Genomic DNA, 15,174 nt, shown 5'->3' with positions numbered 1-15,174 from the left:
TTTTCTTGTCTCTTTTTCTCTTTTCTTCTTTTTTTTTGAGACAGTGTTTCACTCTGTTGCCCAGGCTGCAGTGTAGTGGTGTGATCTGGGCTCACTGCAACCTTCACCTCCAGGCTCAACTGATTCTCATGCATCGTCCTCCTGAGTAACTGGAATTACAGGCGTGCGCCACTACGCCTGGATAATTTTTATAGTTTTTAGTAGAGATATGGTTTCACCCAGTGAGCCAGGCTGGTCTTGAACTCCTGACCTCAAGTGATCTGCCCACCTCGGCCTCCCAAAGTGCTGGAATTATAGTCGTGAGCCAACACGCCCAGCCAACTGGCTTTGCTTAATATGTCAGTTTTCATAAGTAATCTAAGTATGATTGTTAAAATGAATAAATGAGGTAAATGTGAGATACATGTTTATAAAGTGAACTTTTCATGTAATTTGAAATGTTTTTTCTCTTGCTCTTACCATATGAAGATGAAATATTAAAGTTATGTTATGTCAGATTAAGTAATAGGTACTCACTAAATGCCAGGATCATTTCCAACTAAGAAAATAACAGATACAAATCGCTGAACATAAGTACAAGTTTGTTCTTGGCCCTTAAGTTTTATAAAAGACAAAACGTATTTGGATCTGTTAATAAAATACCCTGTTCCACATTGAAAATTGTTCTATAAAAATATTTTTAAAGATTATAAAATATATATTCATGAGATGTTAATATGTAACAATTCCCAACTACTTCCTAGGTTTTTACTAAAAATTAAGGTTACTAAAAATTAAAAGTTCTTTGTATATATAATTCTATATACAAAATGTAAAAAAATAATTTTTATATGACAAAATTTTGTGTGGTCTGAGTGACAATACGCTTTTTTCCTAAAATAAAATGATTGGTTGTTTTAATATAAAAAATAGTCTATGGCCATACCACCCAGAATGTGCCAAATCTTGTCTAATCTCAGAAGTTAAATAGGGTCGGGCTTGGTTAGTACTTGGAATGGAGTCCAATATAAAAATGAAAATTTATACGGCTAAGACTGGGGGTAAAAAAATGACAGAATGTCGACCGGGCGCGGTGGCTCACGCCTGTTATCCCAGCACTTTGGGAGGCCGAGGCGGGCAGAACACAAGGTCAGGAGATCGAGACCATCCTGGCTAACATGGTGAAACCCCGTCTCTACTAAAAATACAAAAAATTAGCCGGGTGTGGTGGCGGGCGCCTGTGGTCCCAGCTACTTGGGAGGCTGAGGCAGGAGAATGGCGTGGGTCTGGGAGGTGGAGCTTGCAGTGAACCGAGATCGAGCCACTGCACTCCAGCCTGGGCGACAGAGTGAGACTTCGTCTCAAAAAAAAAAAAAAAAAAAATGACAGAATGTCTAGGCAAGTTGCTGAGGGTTTATGAAGGATGAGCCTTGGGAAGGAAGTCTTATATATGATGAGATAGGTTGGGATGGAAAAGAAATTGTTTATCAGTTTTTCTAAAAATTGAACATTAGTGTCAAGGGTGCACTGAAGCAGGGCGAGTCTGCTCCTCTCTGTTTGAGATAGGTTTTCTTAACATGTTGATCTGTTTTTCTTTACCTTTTAAATAATCAGTCTATAACAACAGAGATTTTGCATTTTAAGAAAGGTTCTTAACTATGTTTATTAAGTTTTTGTTTTTGTTTTCTAAGATGGAGTCTCGTTCTGTCGCCCAGGCTGGAGTGCAGTGGTGCGATCCAGCCAGTGCAGTGAGCTAGGTTGCTCACTGCAACCTCCACCTCCTGGGTTCAAGCGATTCTCCTATCTCAGCCTCCCAAGTAGCTGGGATTACAGGAGCCCACCACCATGACTGGCTTACTTTTGTATTTTCAGTAGAGACGGGGTTTCACCATGTTGGCCAGGCTGGTGTCCAACTCATGACCTCAAGTGATCTGCCTGCCTTGGCATCCCAAAGTGCTGGGATTACAGGCGTAAGCCAACACACCCAGCTGTCATTAGCAATAGTAAAACAAATTTAGTTTGTACAATAGTTTTGATCCAAGATCCGAAGCCTAAGGGCCGTCAGCTGAACAAATCAAAAGACTGTGGGGAAAGTGAATGAGACCTCTTATAGTCTTTGAGTAGCATTTCAGGACTGGGTTGAATTAAAGCAGAGTGCCAACTCTATAAAAGGGAGCACTAGGTGAAGTAAAGGATTTGGGGATCAGGTTCTGTCAAGTGAAAAATGTAGACATTAAGCAGGTAAGAGTCTCATTATGATATGAAGACTTATTCTGGTGTCTTGGGAAAAGCTGTCTACAGTGTGGACACATCAACTTCTCATCCTGATTTGTTGTTGGAATGTCTCTGCTTATGGCATTGGACAGTTTGGTGAACTTTTTGTGTGGTGCATACGTCAGGCATGAGACTTGTTCCTTAAAATTTATACAGTTTTATCTTATAGGACTTGTAAAGCAAAAATAAAATCCTAAACCCCTGCATCCCTGCAACCATCTGAGTGGACTTCTTCCTCAGCCAGGGCTCTTTTAAAATTTAGCCTGAGGGATGGTTTCAGGCCATGACAGGAAGTGGGGGTCAGACATGCCTCATTATACCTCTCTGGCATCAACATCAACACAGACTTGAAGTCTGATAAGAAACATATTATGGCCGGGCGTGGTGGCTCACAACTGTAATCCTAGCACTTTGGGAGGCTGAGGCAGGGGGATCACCTGAGGTCAGGAGTTTCAGACCAGCCTGACCAATATGGTGACACCCTATCTCTACTAAAAATACAAAAATTAGCTGGATGCAGTGGCAGGCGCCTGTAATCCCAGCTACTCAGGAGGCTGAGACAGGAGAATCACTTGAACCTGGGAGGCAGAGGTTGCAGTGAGCTGAGGTCACACCACTGCATTCTGGCTTGGGCAACAGAGCGAGACACCATCTGAAGAAAAAAAAAAAAGAAACATGTTAACAACCTGTTCTCTCTGTAGCCTAGTACCTGAAGGCTTCCTCTGCAAGGAAGAACTTGGGGCTCTGCAATCCTCTATCTTAACCCTGGCATTCCTTTCTGTTGATCCTAGGGTTTTGTTTTGTTTTGTTTTGAGACGGAGTCTGTCTCTTTCGCCCAGGCTGGAGTGCAATGGCGTGATCTCCGCTCACCGCAACCTCCGTCTTCCAGGTTCAAGCAATTCTCATGCCTCGGAATAGCTGCGACCACAGGCACAGGCCACCGCACACAGTTAATTTTTTGTCCTTTCAATTGAGATGGGGTTTTACCATGTTGCTCAGGCTGGTCTTGAACTCCTGGCCTCAAGTGATCTCCCTGCCTCAGCCTCCCAAAGTGCTGGGATTCCAGGTGTGAGCCAACACGCCAGGCCTATAATTAGGTTTCTGATTGCTTAGGAAACTGAGCTTTGGAAGGGTTATGTTTTTAAGTCCACGTAACTTTCTGTATTGTTGTTGAAGTCTGTTGGCTATCAATCTGGTTACATGAGTGACTATTTTCTTTTTTCCCTTTTTCTTTCTTTTAGAATTTATTTTTGGCCTGTGACACAGCACTCAGGAGGTCCTGAGAACATGTGCCCCTAAACGAGTGACTATTATTTCACAGTGACCCGTGATCCTGTTTTGAACAAATGTTTTGAGCCTTTAAACATCTTTGACAAACTTCCCCCAAATCAAATTCTGTTTTAATTTATCTGTTGCTGTTGAACAAACTAATCAAATTCTAATTTAAGTCTTTTTAACCTGAAATTGACTTTGAGATTTACCAGTGAGGCCCCTGGAGAGCCTCAAAGTATGTGTCTCTCATTAGGCTTATTTGATATGCTAGATTATATGAAAAGCAATGTCAAATAATAAAATAATACTAATTGCTGTTTACACTTATGTAGATATGATATTGATGTTAATGTTATATGTTTACACTTACATAGATATGTTATTGATGTTAATGTTTATATGATCTGAAGATCATATAAAATTTACAGAGGTCTGATGATCCTGATGTGATGCTATCAGTCATGATTCTGGTTGTTATCTTAAAATGCTCTATATAATAGAAATATCTGAACTTTCATGTCAAATATTGAACTTTCATCAGATTTTAATCATCACTATTCTAAGTTTTTTCATCTACAGTGCTGATTCTTCTCTAAAAGCATCTAGAATCAGATTCATTAAAAAGATTCTAACAAGTACTGTTGAATATAGATTTCTAATATCTTTCAGATCAATGAACTAAATAATTTTTTTTCAAAACTCTAACAGAAACTGATGGGTTCATGCAACTGATCATCAAGATCAAGCAGAACAAAAATTAATTACATGAAGCTAAATAACTGATAAAGTTAATGTATTTTTGACCTTTTTTAAAAACTTTATTTGTTTGTTGGCTGGGTGCGGTGGCTCATAGCTGTAATCCCAGCACTTTGGGAGGCTGAGACAAGAGAATCCCATGAGTGCAGGAGTTCAAGACCGACCTGGGAAACATAGGAGACCCAGTTTCTAAAAAAAAAATTAAGACAATAAAAACTTTCTTTTTAATTAAATGTTTTGTTTTCCACATATAAGAAAATTTTCTGGTGGGGTGGGGTTGCTCACTTTGGAAAGCGAAGGAGGGAGGATTGCTTGAGCCTAGGAGTTCAAGACCATTCTGGGCAACATGGCAAAACCCTGCCTCTACAAAAAATACAAAAAAAATTAACTGGGCAAGGTGGCACACGCCTGTGGTCCCAGCAACTTGGGAGGCCGAGGTGGGAGGATCAGTTGAGCTGAAAGGCAGAGGTTGCAGGGAGCTGTGTTTGCACAACTGCACTCCAGCCTGTGCAACAGGGCACAAACCTTTCTCAAAAAAAAAAAAAAAAAAAAAAAAAAAAAAGGAGAAAATTTTCTCTGTTAAAGTATCTATAGTTTATAACAATTTGGTTAAGTATACTTTTGTAAACTAAGATGGAAATGTTTGCTTTTTCTTTCTACTGGATTCCTCCAGAATTCGAAAATCATTTGTAAATATTCTTATGGCAATATGGTTATTTACACAGGTCCAGTAAAAACCTGCTCTTGGTGACTCATTCAACTCCAACATGGCAAAAATCTCCAGCCCTACAGAGACACAGCAGTGCATCGATTCCCCAATTTCTGTTTTCCAGAAATAGGCTGGAAAGGATGGTTACAACAGCATTCACCCCAAGATGGAGTTCCCAAGCTTCATGAATACGGAACTAGCTGCCTTCACAAAGAACCAGAAGCGCCCCAGTGTCCTTGAACACATGGTGAAGAGACTGGATCTCACTAGTGATGGGCAGTTAGATTTCCAAGAATTTCTGCATCTGATGGATGGCATGACTGTGGCTTACCGTGACTCTTTTCTCAAGGCTGCCCATTTCAAGAAGCGGATCTGAGGATCCCTTGGGCCTGGTTTCCAAGCCACCCCCTTTCCTTGCAGCCTTGCCATCACCATCTCCTCACAGCCCACACGTCCCCTGGGCCCAGCACACCTACCACCTCATGCAGGCCCTGCATGCAGGTAGTAATAAAACCATACTTCTCTTCTCTTTTCCTTTATTTATTTATTTTTTTGAGATGGGGGTCTCATTATGTTGGCCAGGCTGGTTTTGAACTCCTGGGCTCAAGTGGCCTCCCAAAGTTCTGGGAATACAGGTGTGAGGCATTGAACCTGGCCCCCCCCCCTTTTTTTTAGGCACACACACACACACACACAAAACCACCAAAAAAGCAACAACAACAACAACAAAACACCTCTGCTCTCTCTTTATAGAGGGATACAACTGAAAACATTGGTTATAGGGCTGGGCAAAGTGGCTTGCGCCTGTAATCCCAGCACTTTGGGAGGCTGAGGCAAGTGGATCACCTGCAGTTGGGAGTTTGAGACCAACCTGGGCAACATGGTGAAACCACATGTCTACTAAAAATACAAAGTTAGCCAGGCTTGGTGGCACACGCCTGTAATCCTGCCTACTCAGGAAGCTGAGGCAGGAGAATTGGTTGAACCCAAGAGGCGGAGGCTGCAGTGAGCTGAGATCTCACCACTGCACATCAGCCTGGGCGACAGATCAAGACCCTGTCTCAAAAAGAAAAAAAAATGAAACATTGGTTATATTACCAAGGCTTTCATCAAAATGCAAGGAATGGCTAACTTCAAGTATTTTTAGCTTTACAGTGAGTAAATAAAAACGGTCACTTTCTGGCAGGCCCAGGAACCTTGAGAATGTAGGTGAAATCTAGAGTCTGCCTTGGTTTCACTTTCTGTCCTCAAGAGGTTTTTAAATCTGAGATTCCTAAGTGATCAATATATAGAGAAAAATTATGTTGCTAAAGAAAAGTTCTAATAGACCAGTTATTAGATTGTGGCTGTCTGCATTGTTTCGAGGTCTTGGTTTTTTGTTTGTTTGTATTTGAGACGGAATCTCTCTGTCACCAGGTTGGAGTGCAGTGGCGCGATCTTGGCTCACTGCAACCTGCACCTCCCCTGTTTAAGCGATTCTCCTGCCTCAGCCTCCAGAGTAGCTGGGACTACAGGCGCACGCCACCATGCCCAGGTAATTTTTGTATTTTTAGTAGAAATGGGGTTTCACCATGTTGGCCAGGATGGTCTTGATCTCTTGACCTCATGATCCACTCACCTCAGCCTCCGAAAGTACTGGGATTACAGGCATGAGCCACTGCGCCCAGTCGAGTTCTTGTTATCTACATATAGAATGGACTAATTCCAACCTTTCCCCATAAAATTACTAAAAACAGATTCTGCTCCATTCCTGAAGTCTGCTGATGAAAAGAGTTAAACTCTGGAAAACATTTGAAGAGATTTATTCTGAGCCAAATAGGAGTGACCATGGGCCATGACGCAGCCTCAGGAGGTCCTGAGTTGCCCAAGGAGGTTGGGGTGCAGCTTGGTTTTATACATTTTATGGAGACTCAATCAAATACATTTAAGAAATACATTGGTTTGGTTCAGAAAGGCAGGACAACTCAAAGCAGGGGCTTCCAGCTTGTGGGTAGATTTAAACATTTTCTGCTTGACAATTGGTTAGATTTATCTAAAAACTTGGGATGAACCAGGCATGGTGGCTCACGCCTATAATCCCAGCACTTTGGGAGGCCAAGGTAGGCAGATCACCTGAGGTCAGGAGTTTGAGCCTAGCCTGCCCAACATGGTGAAACCTGGTCTCTATGAAAAATACAAAAAAATTAGCCAGATGTGGTGGCAGGTGCCTGTAATCGCAGCTACTCTGGAAGCTGAGTCAGTAGAATTGCTTGAACCCAGGAAGTGGACGTTGCAGTGAGCAAGGATCGTGGCACTGCACTCCAGCCTGGGTGACGGAGCAAGATTCCATATCAATAAAATAAAATAAAATAAAACGATTGCTAAGTAGTTTTGTATTATGATATTAGATTGTCAGTTTAATATTTGTTAAGCCAGTTCTCCAAACAGGATTATGTTGGCCTAGTGCTTCAAGATGATTGCCAATACAGATGGGACTAATAAGATGGAACATGTTGCTGAACTGCAGACAAAACTGCCTGATTTTTTTTTCTTCTGACCTCTTTGTTGCTCAAATGTGGCCCATGTCCCTGATATCGACTCCCTTACCTTTCCCTTGACATGGGACAAAGACAACCGGCCCAGGTCCATCCTCGCATGGAGTGACAATGAAGCCTTACTTTAAGATGGCTGATCAGTGAGGTTTTCAAAGAAAGATGTTGATCAAAAGAGGGAATGTGAAAGCTGATTGTGCCAATGAATCAGCTTCTCCAGGGCCAATGAACCTCATTCCAAAACAATATGTAACATTTTTCTTTTTTTTTATTATTATTATACTTTAAGTTCTAGGGTACGTGTGCATAACGTGCAGGTTTGTTACATATGTATACTTGTGCCATGTTGCTGTGCTGCACCCATCAACTCGTCAGCACCCATCAACTCGTCATTTACATCAGGTATAACTCCCAATGCAATCCCTCCCCCCTCCCCCCTCCCCATGATAGGCCCTGGTGTGTGATGTTCGCCTTCCCGAGTCCAAGTGATCTCATTGTTCAGTTCCTACCTATGAGTGAGAACATGCGGTGTTTGGTTTTCTGTTCTTGTGATAGTTTGCTAAGAATGATGGTTTCCAGCTGCATCCATGCCCCTACAAAGGACACAAACTCATCCTTTTTTATGGCTGCATAGTATTCCATGGTGTATATGTGCCACATTTTCTTAATCCAGTCTGTCACTGATGGACATTTGGGTTGATTCCAAGTCTTTGCATTACTGGGTATATACCCAAAGGATTATAAATCATGCTGCTATAAAGACACATGCACACGTATGTTTATTGCGGCACTATTCACAGTAACATTTTTCTTTCTTTCTTTTTTTTTTTTTTTGAGACGGAGTCTCGCTCTGTCGCCCAGGCTGGAGTGCAGTGGCCGGATCTCAGCTCACCGAAAGCTCCGCCTCCCAGGTTCAGGCCATTCTCCTGCCTCAGCCTCCCGAGTAACTGGGACTACAGGCACCCGCCACCTCGCCCGGCTAGTTTTTTGTATTTTTTAGTAGAGATGGGGTTTCACCGGGCTAGCCAGGATGGTCTCGATCTCCTGACCTCGTGATCCGCCCATCTCGGCCTCCCAAAGTGCTGGGATTATAGGCTTGAGCCACCGCGCCTGGCCACTTCCAACTTCCCTTTGTTTGTTGGACATACTGAAGACCACCGCAGTCCGTGTGTATGTCCTGAATTGCAATTTTGTGATTCCCGAATAGAGCATTTGATTCAGGGATTTGTCTCTATAATTTATTTTGACTTTGACACAATTAACCAGTATGATATGTTTAAAGGTCGCCCCTCACCCTGACACGGTGAGTATTATACTGAATTTAAAAACTCATTCCAGGCTGGACATGGTGGCTCATGCCTGTAATCCCAGCTACTCCAGATGCTGAGACAGGAGAACAGCTTGAACTCGGGAGACGGAGGTTGCAGTGAGCCGACATTGCACCACTGCACCCCAGCCTGGGCAAGAAGAACGAAACTCCATCTCAAAAAAAAAAAAAAATTTTTTTTTTCATCCTATTGTAATCCTGATAATTGCTTTGCTTTGCATCTTACTATGGACTTGTTGGATATCTAGGTGGCTGTAAACTACCCAGAGAAAGATAGAAACAGCAGTGGAGATAATTAGAAAATTGTAGTGTTACTATAAAAGAATAACAAACGGGGGAAATTGTAAGGGTAACTAAATATAAATTGAGTTTTTCCTCTTGCCAAAAGGGAAAAAGAGACCTTCCCCTATTTCACTTTCCTTAGAGTATTTCCTTGAGAAAATTTGTATTTGTAAATTCTTCCTTTGATCTGTAAGCCTCTGGCCACCCTATGACCCAGGAATGTCTTGAACTTGAACTCCAGGCCTCAAATGATCCTCCAGCCTCAGCCTACCAAAGTGTTGGGATTACAGGCCTGAGCTACCACGCCCGGCCCCTGGAAATGTCTTTCTTTTCTTGGAACCATCTCTTTGAAATGTGAACGTTGAGGAAGATGATGTCCCTGTCTCCCTGTCACCAGGGGAGTTCAGCCTAGGTGCCTTGCTCCACCTTGTAAGCACCTGCTTGTCATAGAGATATGAGTTTTATTTTTCCTCAGATAAAGGCAATTAACTAACACAGATGGGTACTCCAGTTACTAGGTGAATTTAGGACTTGCCTTGGAGCACTAGTTTTAACCCTTGGCTGCTGCTGTACAACCAGGCAAAGTAGCTACATGCCTGGACTTTCTGACTTCTGCTACCACTTTTGTTTGTTTGTTTGTTCGTTTTTTAGATGGAGTCTTGCTCTGTCACTCAGGCTGAAGTGTAGTGGTGTGATCTCAGCTCACTGCAAACTCTGCCTCCCAGGGTCAAGTGATTCTCCTATCTCAGTCTCCCAGGTAGCTGGGATTACAGGCGTGCACCACCATGCCCAGCTAATTTTTGTATTGTTGGTAGAGAAGGGGTTTCACCATGCTGCCCAGGCTGGTCTCAAATTCCTAACCTCATTCTCCACCTGCTTCGGCCTCCCAAAGTTTTGGGATTACAGGTGTGAGCCACCACACCTGGCCTCTGCTACCAGTTTTGGATTGTATGAAACACTACACTTCCAAGTGTGGGATCTGGCTTCCCAGACAGTTGCGAAAGGGGCAGGTGATGCAATCTAGAAGCATGGGGGAGTTCGTGCCTGTGGGGTAAATTTTGATCAATAAGAAAAGGAACCAGGAATGAGAGCCAGGTATGTAAATTCCCTCTCCTCTCCACTCCCCATGCACCGTTCCAAGCATGGTTTCTCAGTATAGTCTGTCTAGAGGTGTCCTGTATGGCCCAAAGCCTGTTTCCTTGGGAACCTGAGCTAAAACAATGGGCATTCAAACACTGAAGACAGTGTTACATGTGTGGAGGACCCAGACTTGGGCAGAGGAAAATTATCGCAATAAGGAAATGGACAATTTAAGGATTTGGAATAGAGGGAAGGACTAGAAGAACCAGTAGTAGAATAGCTTATGGGTAAAATTTTTGGAGGAAAAGGCAGTTCTGTTGATTTTTGCAGTGAACTGCTCAGCTCTGTAAAAAAATATATATATATCTATATATCTCCTTTCTTTCCATTAGTCTCCCCTATGAAATCTTCCATACAGTATCCTTTTATAACTATCTATTGCCTGTGAGGTGAATTTTCTTTTTTTCTTTTTCTTTTTTATTTAGACATAGAGTCTCTGTCTCCCGGGCTGGAGTGCAGCGGCACGATCTCGGCTCACTGTAATCTCTGCCTCCTGAGTTCAAGTGATCCTCCTGCCTCAGTTGCCCTAGTAGGTGGGAATACAGGCGCCCACCACCAATGCCCAGCTATATATACATATATACACACATATATATACACGCACATATATATACATATATACACACATATATATACGCACATATATATACATATATACATACACACACACACACACATATATATATTTTGTATTTTTAGTAGAGATGGGGTTTCACTATCTTGGCCATGCTGGTCTCGAACTCTTGTCCTCAAGTGATCCACCCGCCTTGGACTACCAAAGTGCTGGGATTGTAGGCGTAAACCACTGCGCTCAGCTTGCCACTTTCCTTTTGGAGAATAAAACAGACTGAGTCTTGTGCCAAAATGCAGAGGAAGGTGCACCCAGACAGGTAATAAAATATTATATACACTCATAGGTAGGTTTTCTACATACCACTAATAACCATTTAGAAAACCAAATTGAGAAAAATTACACTTATATAGTGACAAAAGTAAATAAAATATCTAAAACCAGATGATTGGAGCAAGATAGAAGATAGATCCTGTGCCCCACTCAACATTGCATTGAACTGGGAAGAAAATGTTTTCAAGGATCAATTCTTAACAGTAGAGGAAAATAGGAAAACAAGTCAGTGGTCCACCAGAAATATTGAGACATTCCTGGGAGATAGAGTAGATGGGATCAGACTGATAGAGAAACCCAGGTAGAAAAGACCACAGCTCAAATCACTGTAGGAATGAGATGCTGTTTGTTTTTTGAGATAGAGACTTACTCTGTCACCCAGACTGGAGTTCAGTGGCGTGATCTCGGCTCCCTGCACTCTCTGTCTCCCGGATTCAAGGGAGTCTCCTGCCTCAGCCCCTGCAGTAACTGGGATTCAAAGGGGCCTGCCACCACGGCCGGTTAATTTTTGTATTTTCAGTAGAGACAGGGCTTTCGCTATGTTGGCCAGGCTGGTCTCGAGCTCCTGACCTCAAGTAATCTGCCTGCCTCAGCCTCAAAAAGTGCTGGCATCACGGTGTGAGTCACCGCGCCTGGCCAGGAGATGCTCTTTGTAATAAAGCCTCTGAAAAACTCCACACTCTGAATCAAAAAAACACGGAGCTGGAAAGGGCCTTAGGATAGTCATCAGGTAGGTTAATTTAAAAGTTCATTGGAAACATCTGAATCAGCCAGATTCCCCTCCAACACCACAGACAGATCGGCTGGCAGTAGCCACTTTTGCCTCTAAGATGAAACTCTGCTAATTGTTCATTAAAGAAAGTGAAGGCCTGGCGAGGTGTCTCACACTTGTCATCCCAGCACATTGAGAGGCTGAAGCAGGAGGATTGCTGAGGCCAGGAGATCGAGACCAGCCTGGGAAACATAGTGGACACCCTCTCTAGAAAAAATACAAAAACTAGCTGGGTGTGGTGGCATGTTCCTGTACTTCCAGCTAGTTTGGAAGCGGAAATGGGAGAATCCCTGGAGCCTGGGAGATCGAGGCTGCAGTGAGCTGGACTTGCATCACTGCACTCCAGCCTGGGAGACAGAGTGAGATCCTGTCTCAAAAAACCACAAAAGTAGTGTATCATGACTTGGTGTAAATTCAGCCCTTCACAAAAATAATGAAGGAGAGAAACACATTTGTGGAGAGGGGACCATGTTCACTCATTATCTACACATGATAGACAGATAGTCAGGAGCTTTATACACCCAAGGAATGTAAGGAAAAATGTTCCCCGTCATGACTCAGAATCTTCCAGCCACCCTTCCTTGCACCTGTCTGGAGGGCTGGGGGACCCAACTTATGGATCCCATTTTCCCAGGGAGAAAGAAAAATTAAACCCTTCAGTATCTCTCTTGGGGCATCCTCTCCTCTATTTGCATGGAGGATAAGGCACTCAATATCTAGTAGCTGAATGTTACATTTGTTTAGTACAGAACCATATTGGGATAAAATAGAATTTGTTTCCTCTGAGACACAGGTAAAGGTACGTCCACACTGACCCGGGTGGCAGCCACCTCTTCCTGCAGTGCCAGGCAGGGCATGCTCACAGATCTGGGGAACCTCTGCTGCTCCTGGAGCCCCACAACCTCCTTCCTGGCACCCTCTTCCTCTGGTGGTTGTGACAGCCCACACTTGGCCTTGGGTCTCCCAGCTTCTTTGCCTGCCCCTCTTCTGCCCACCCTGCATATCTCTGTCTCCCACTGTCCCTGCTGTGACTACGACTGCCTCTCCATCCTTGCACTCTCTCTCCCCTAGCACTCCTTGTCTTGGGAAAATGAACCCACAGCCTCTACATTGTGATTGGGGGCAGAACCCGGGGCTTGTTCAATTCTCCCTCCGTCCATCACACACACCTGTCCTCCTTAATGTTTCTAGAGTCAGTGAGCTCCAAACTCAGCTTCTCCTGCACCTGCCAGCTGTAGGACCTGTGACAAGACGCCTACCATCTGTCTGGGACTCCGTCTCTCATCTATCATATAGATATAATGATGATAGTGTCCTCCTTCCAAGGCTGGGGAGAACCAGGAGGCCAAGGTGATGGGCTACAGATAGTCAAAACAGCTCTGATCCTGCCTCCACCTGGGGCTGGTGTTTCAAGTCTGTTGTGTGTGAATGGAGCCTTAATGTCTTCATTCACACACAATGATTTGTTCTAAAACAGACTCCCCTCTGCCCTTCCCTTCCCCACAACTGTTTCCCCTCTGCACTATGCAGTGGTACCTGTGAGAAATAACTGACCCATTTCAAATCATTGTCCCCACCCCATCCCTGAGGCCCTTGGTTGGTGAGACCCTTGATGGGCAGTCTCATGCTTCTGTCCAGGGGACTTTCCCACCGTTGCTCCCCTGCATGGAGACTAAGTGGACTCTTCTATTCCCTGTCTATCACAGGGTCTACAGTGCATGCATCTTCCTCATTCCTCCACATTTCCCAGAGGACGATTTCATCTGTGTCTCCTCCCACATACTCCCAAATGGACCGTCCCAGCCCTAGAACTTGAAAATCGTTCAGAGAGCGAAGGCCAAGATGCCCAACCACTTGCTGCATAATCCTGCTCCAGGACTGAAGTGTATGGTCGCTATCAAAATAAAAACTGGAGGCCAGGCAAGGAGGTTCATGCTTGTAATTCCAGCACTTTAGGAGGCCAAGGTGGGAGGATCGCTTGAGTCCAGGAGTTCGAGACTAGCCTGGGTAACATAGTGAGACTCTGTAGGCAAAACCTAAAAAAAAATTAGTAGATCATGATGGTACGTGCCTGTAGTCACAGCTACTCTGGAGGCTGAGGTGGGAGGATCGCTTGAGCCCAGGAGTTCAAGGCTGCATTGAGCTATGCTCATTTCCCTGCACTCCAGCCTGGACAGAGCAAGTCCCTGTCTCTAGAACAAACAAACAAACAAACAAGCAAACCCAACAACTTGAAATATCTTCCTCTAGAATGGTGGTCAGGAACATCTGTCTGCCTTGTTCCCTGATGTCTCTCCAGCACCTAGAACAGCGCTCAGCACCAGTTCGCACTCATTAGGTTTTTGTTGAATAAATGACTCTTTGAAAGCAGCAATTGCACTTCTAAGAATCTATACTAAAGAAATATTTACACACGTGCACAGAACTGTGTGCACAATAATGAGAGGAACAAACAATTGGGGAACATTTGCAAATGCTTATTAACTGTCAGTGACTGATAGAGGGGAATCGGATGAAGGGAGTGCATGCTGAACAGGAAATGGAGTGAGGGGGGCTTGACCAGGATGCATGGCAATGGAGAAAAACAGATGGGAGATGCTTATAGTGGTACTTGGTGTGTGTGTGTGTGGGGGGGCGGTGTAAATGCAGAGGAGAAAATCTGAAATTAAACACTCAGAACTGCCCTCAGTAGTCACATCTGGGGAGAGAGGAGGGTAGTGCTATGCTATGGAGAGAATACCTGAAAATACTTGTTTTCTAAGGCAGGTGCATGGATACACAAATTGAAATATACGTTAAGTATGTCTTGTTCATCAATGAAAACACTAATATCTAACAGAATGGCACACTGTCGGAAAATACAACGGAAAGGCTAACATCGAACTCTTGGCACACTAAGAAAAATGATGCTCAACTTTGCACTGTTGTGAACACTCGCTTTCACTTGCTATGCACCTGATGATGAGGGGTCCACAGCCATGCCTATGTTCGTGAAAGATTGCCACGTTCTGCTTCTCATCATCGGCATGTGTCACATCCCTGAGGGTGAGGCAAGAAGAGAGAAGGTAAGTAAGTGGCAGTGAGTTCCCACTGCCTGATAACTCAATCTCAACTCCTCCTGACCTGCAGACCCTGCACACTCCGATTCTGCCCTACCTCAGGACCCACACAGGCCTTCCACGATTCCTTGAAATAAACCATCTGCACATGCCACAGTGACTTCCTCGC

General features: G+C 43.9%; 1 pseudogene; it reads left to right on the top strand.

The window, feature by feature from the left end:
* The first annotated feature begins 5,048 nt into the window (after window positions 1-5,048).
* Window positions 5,049-5,366, top strand: LOC713724 (protein S100-A11 pseudogene; annotated as a pseudogene).
* The last annotated feature ends 9,808 nt before the right edge of the window (window positions 5,367-15,174 follow it).

Source organism: Macaca mulatta, chromosome X (genome assembly GCF_049350105.2).
Source record: "Macaca mulatta isolate MMU2019108-1 chromosome X, T2T-MMU8v2.0, whole genome shotgun sequence".
NCBI lineage: Eukaryota > Metazoa > Chordata > Mammalia > Primates > Cercopithecidae > Macaca > Macaca mulatta.
This window is presented reverse-complemented; position numbering and strand designations above follow the sequence as displayed.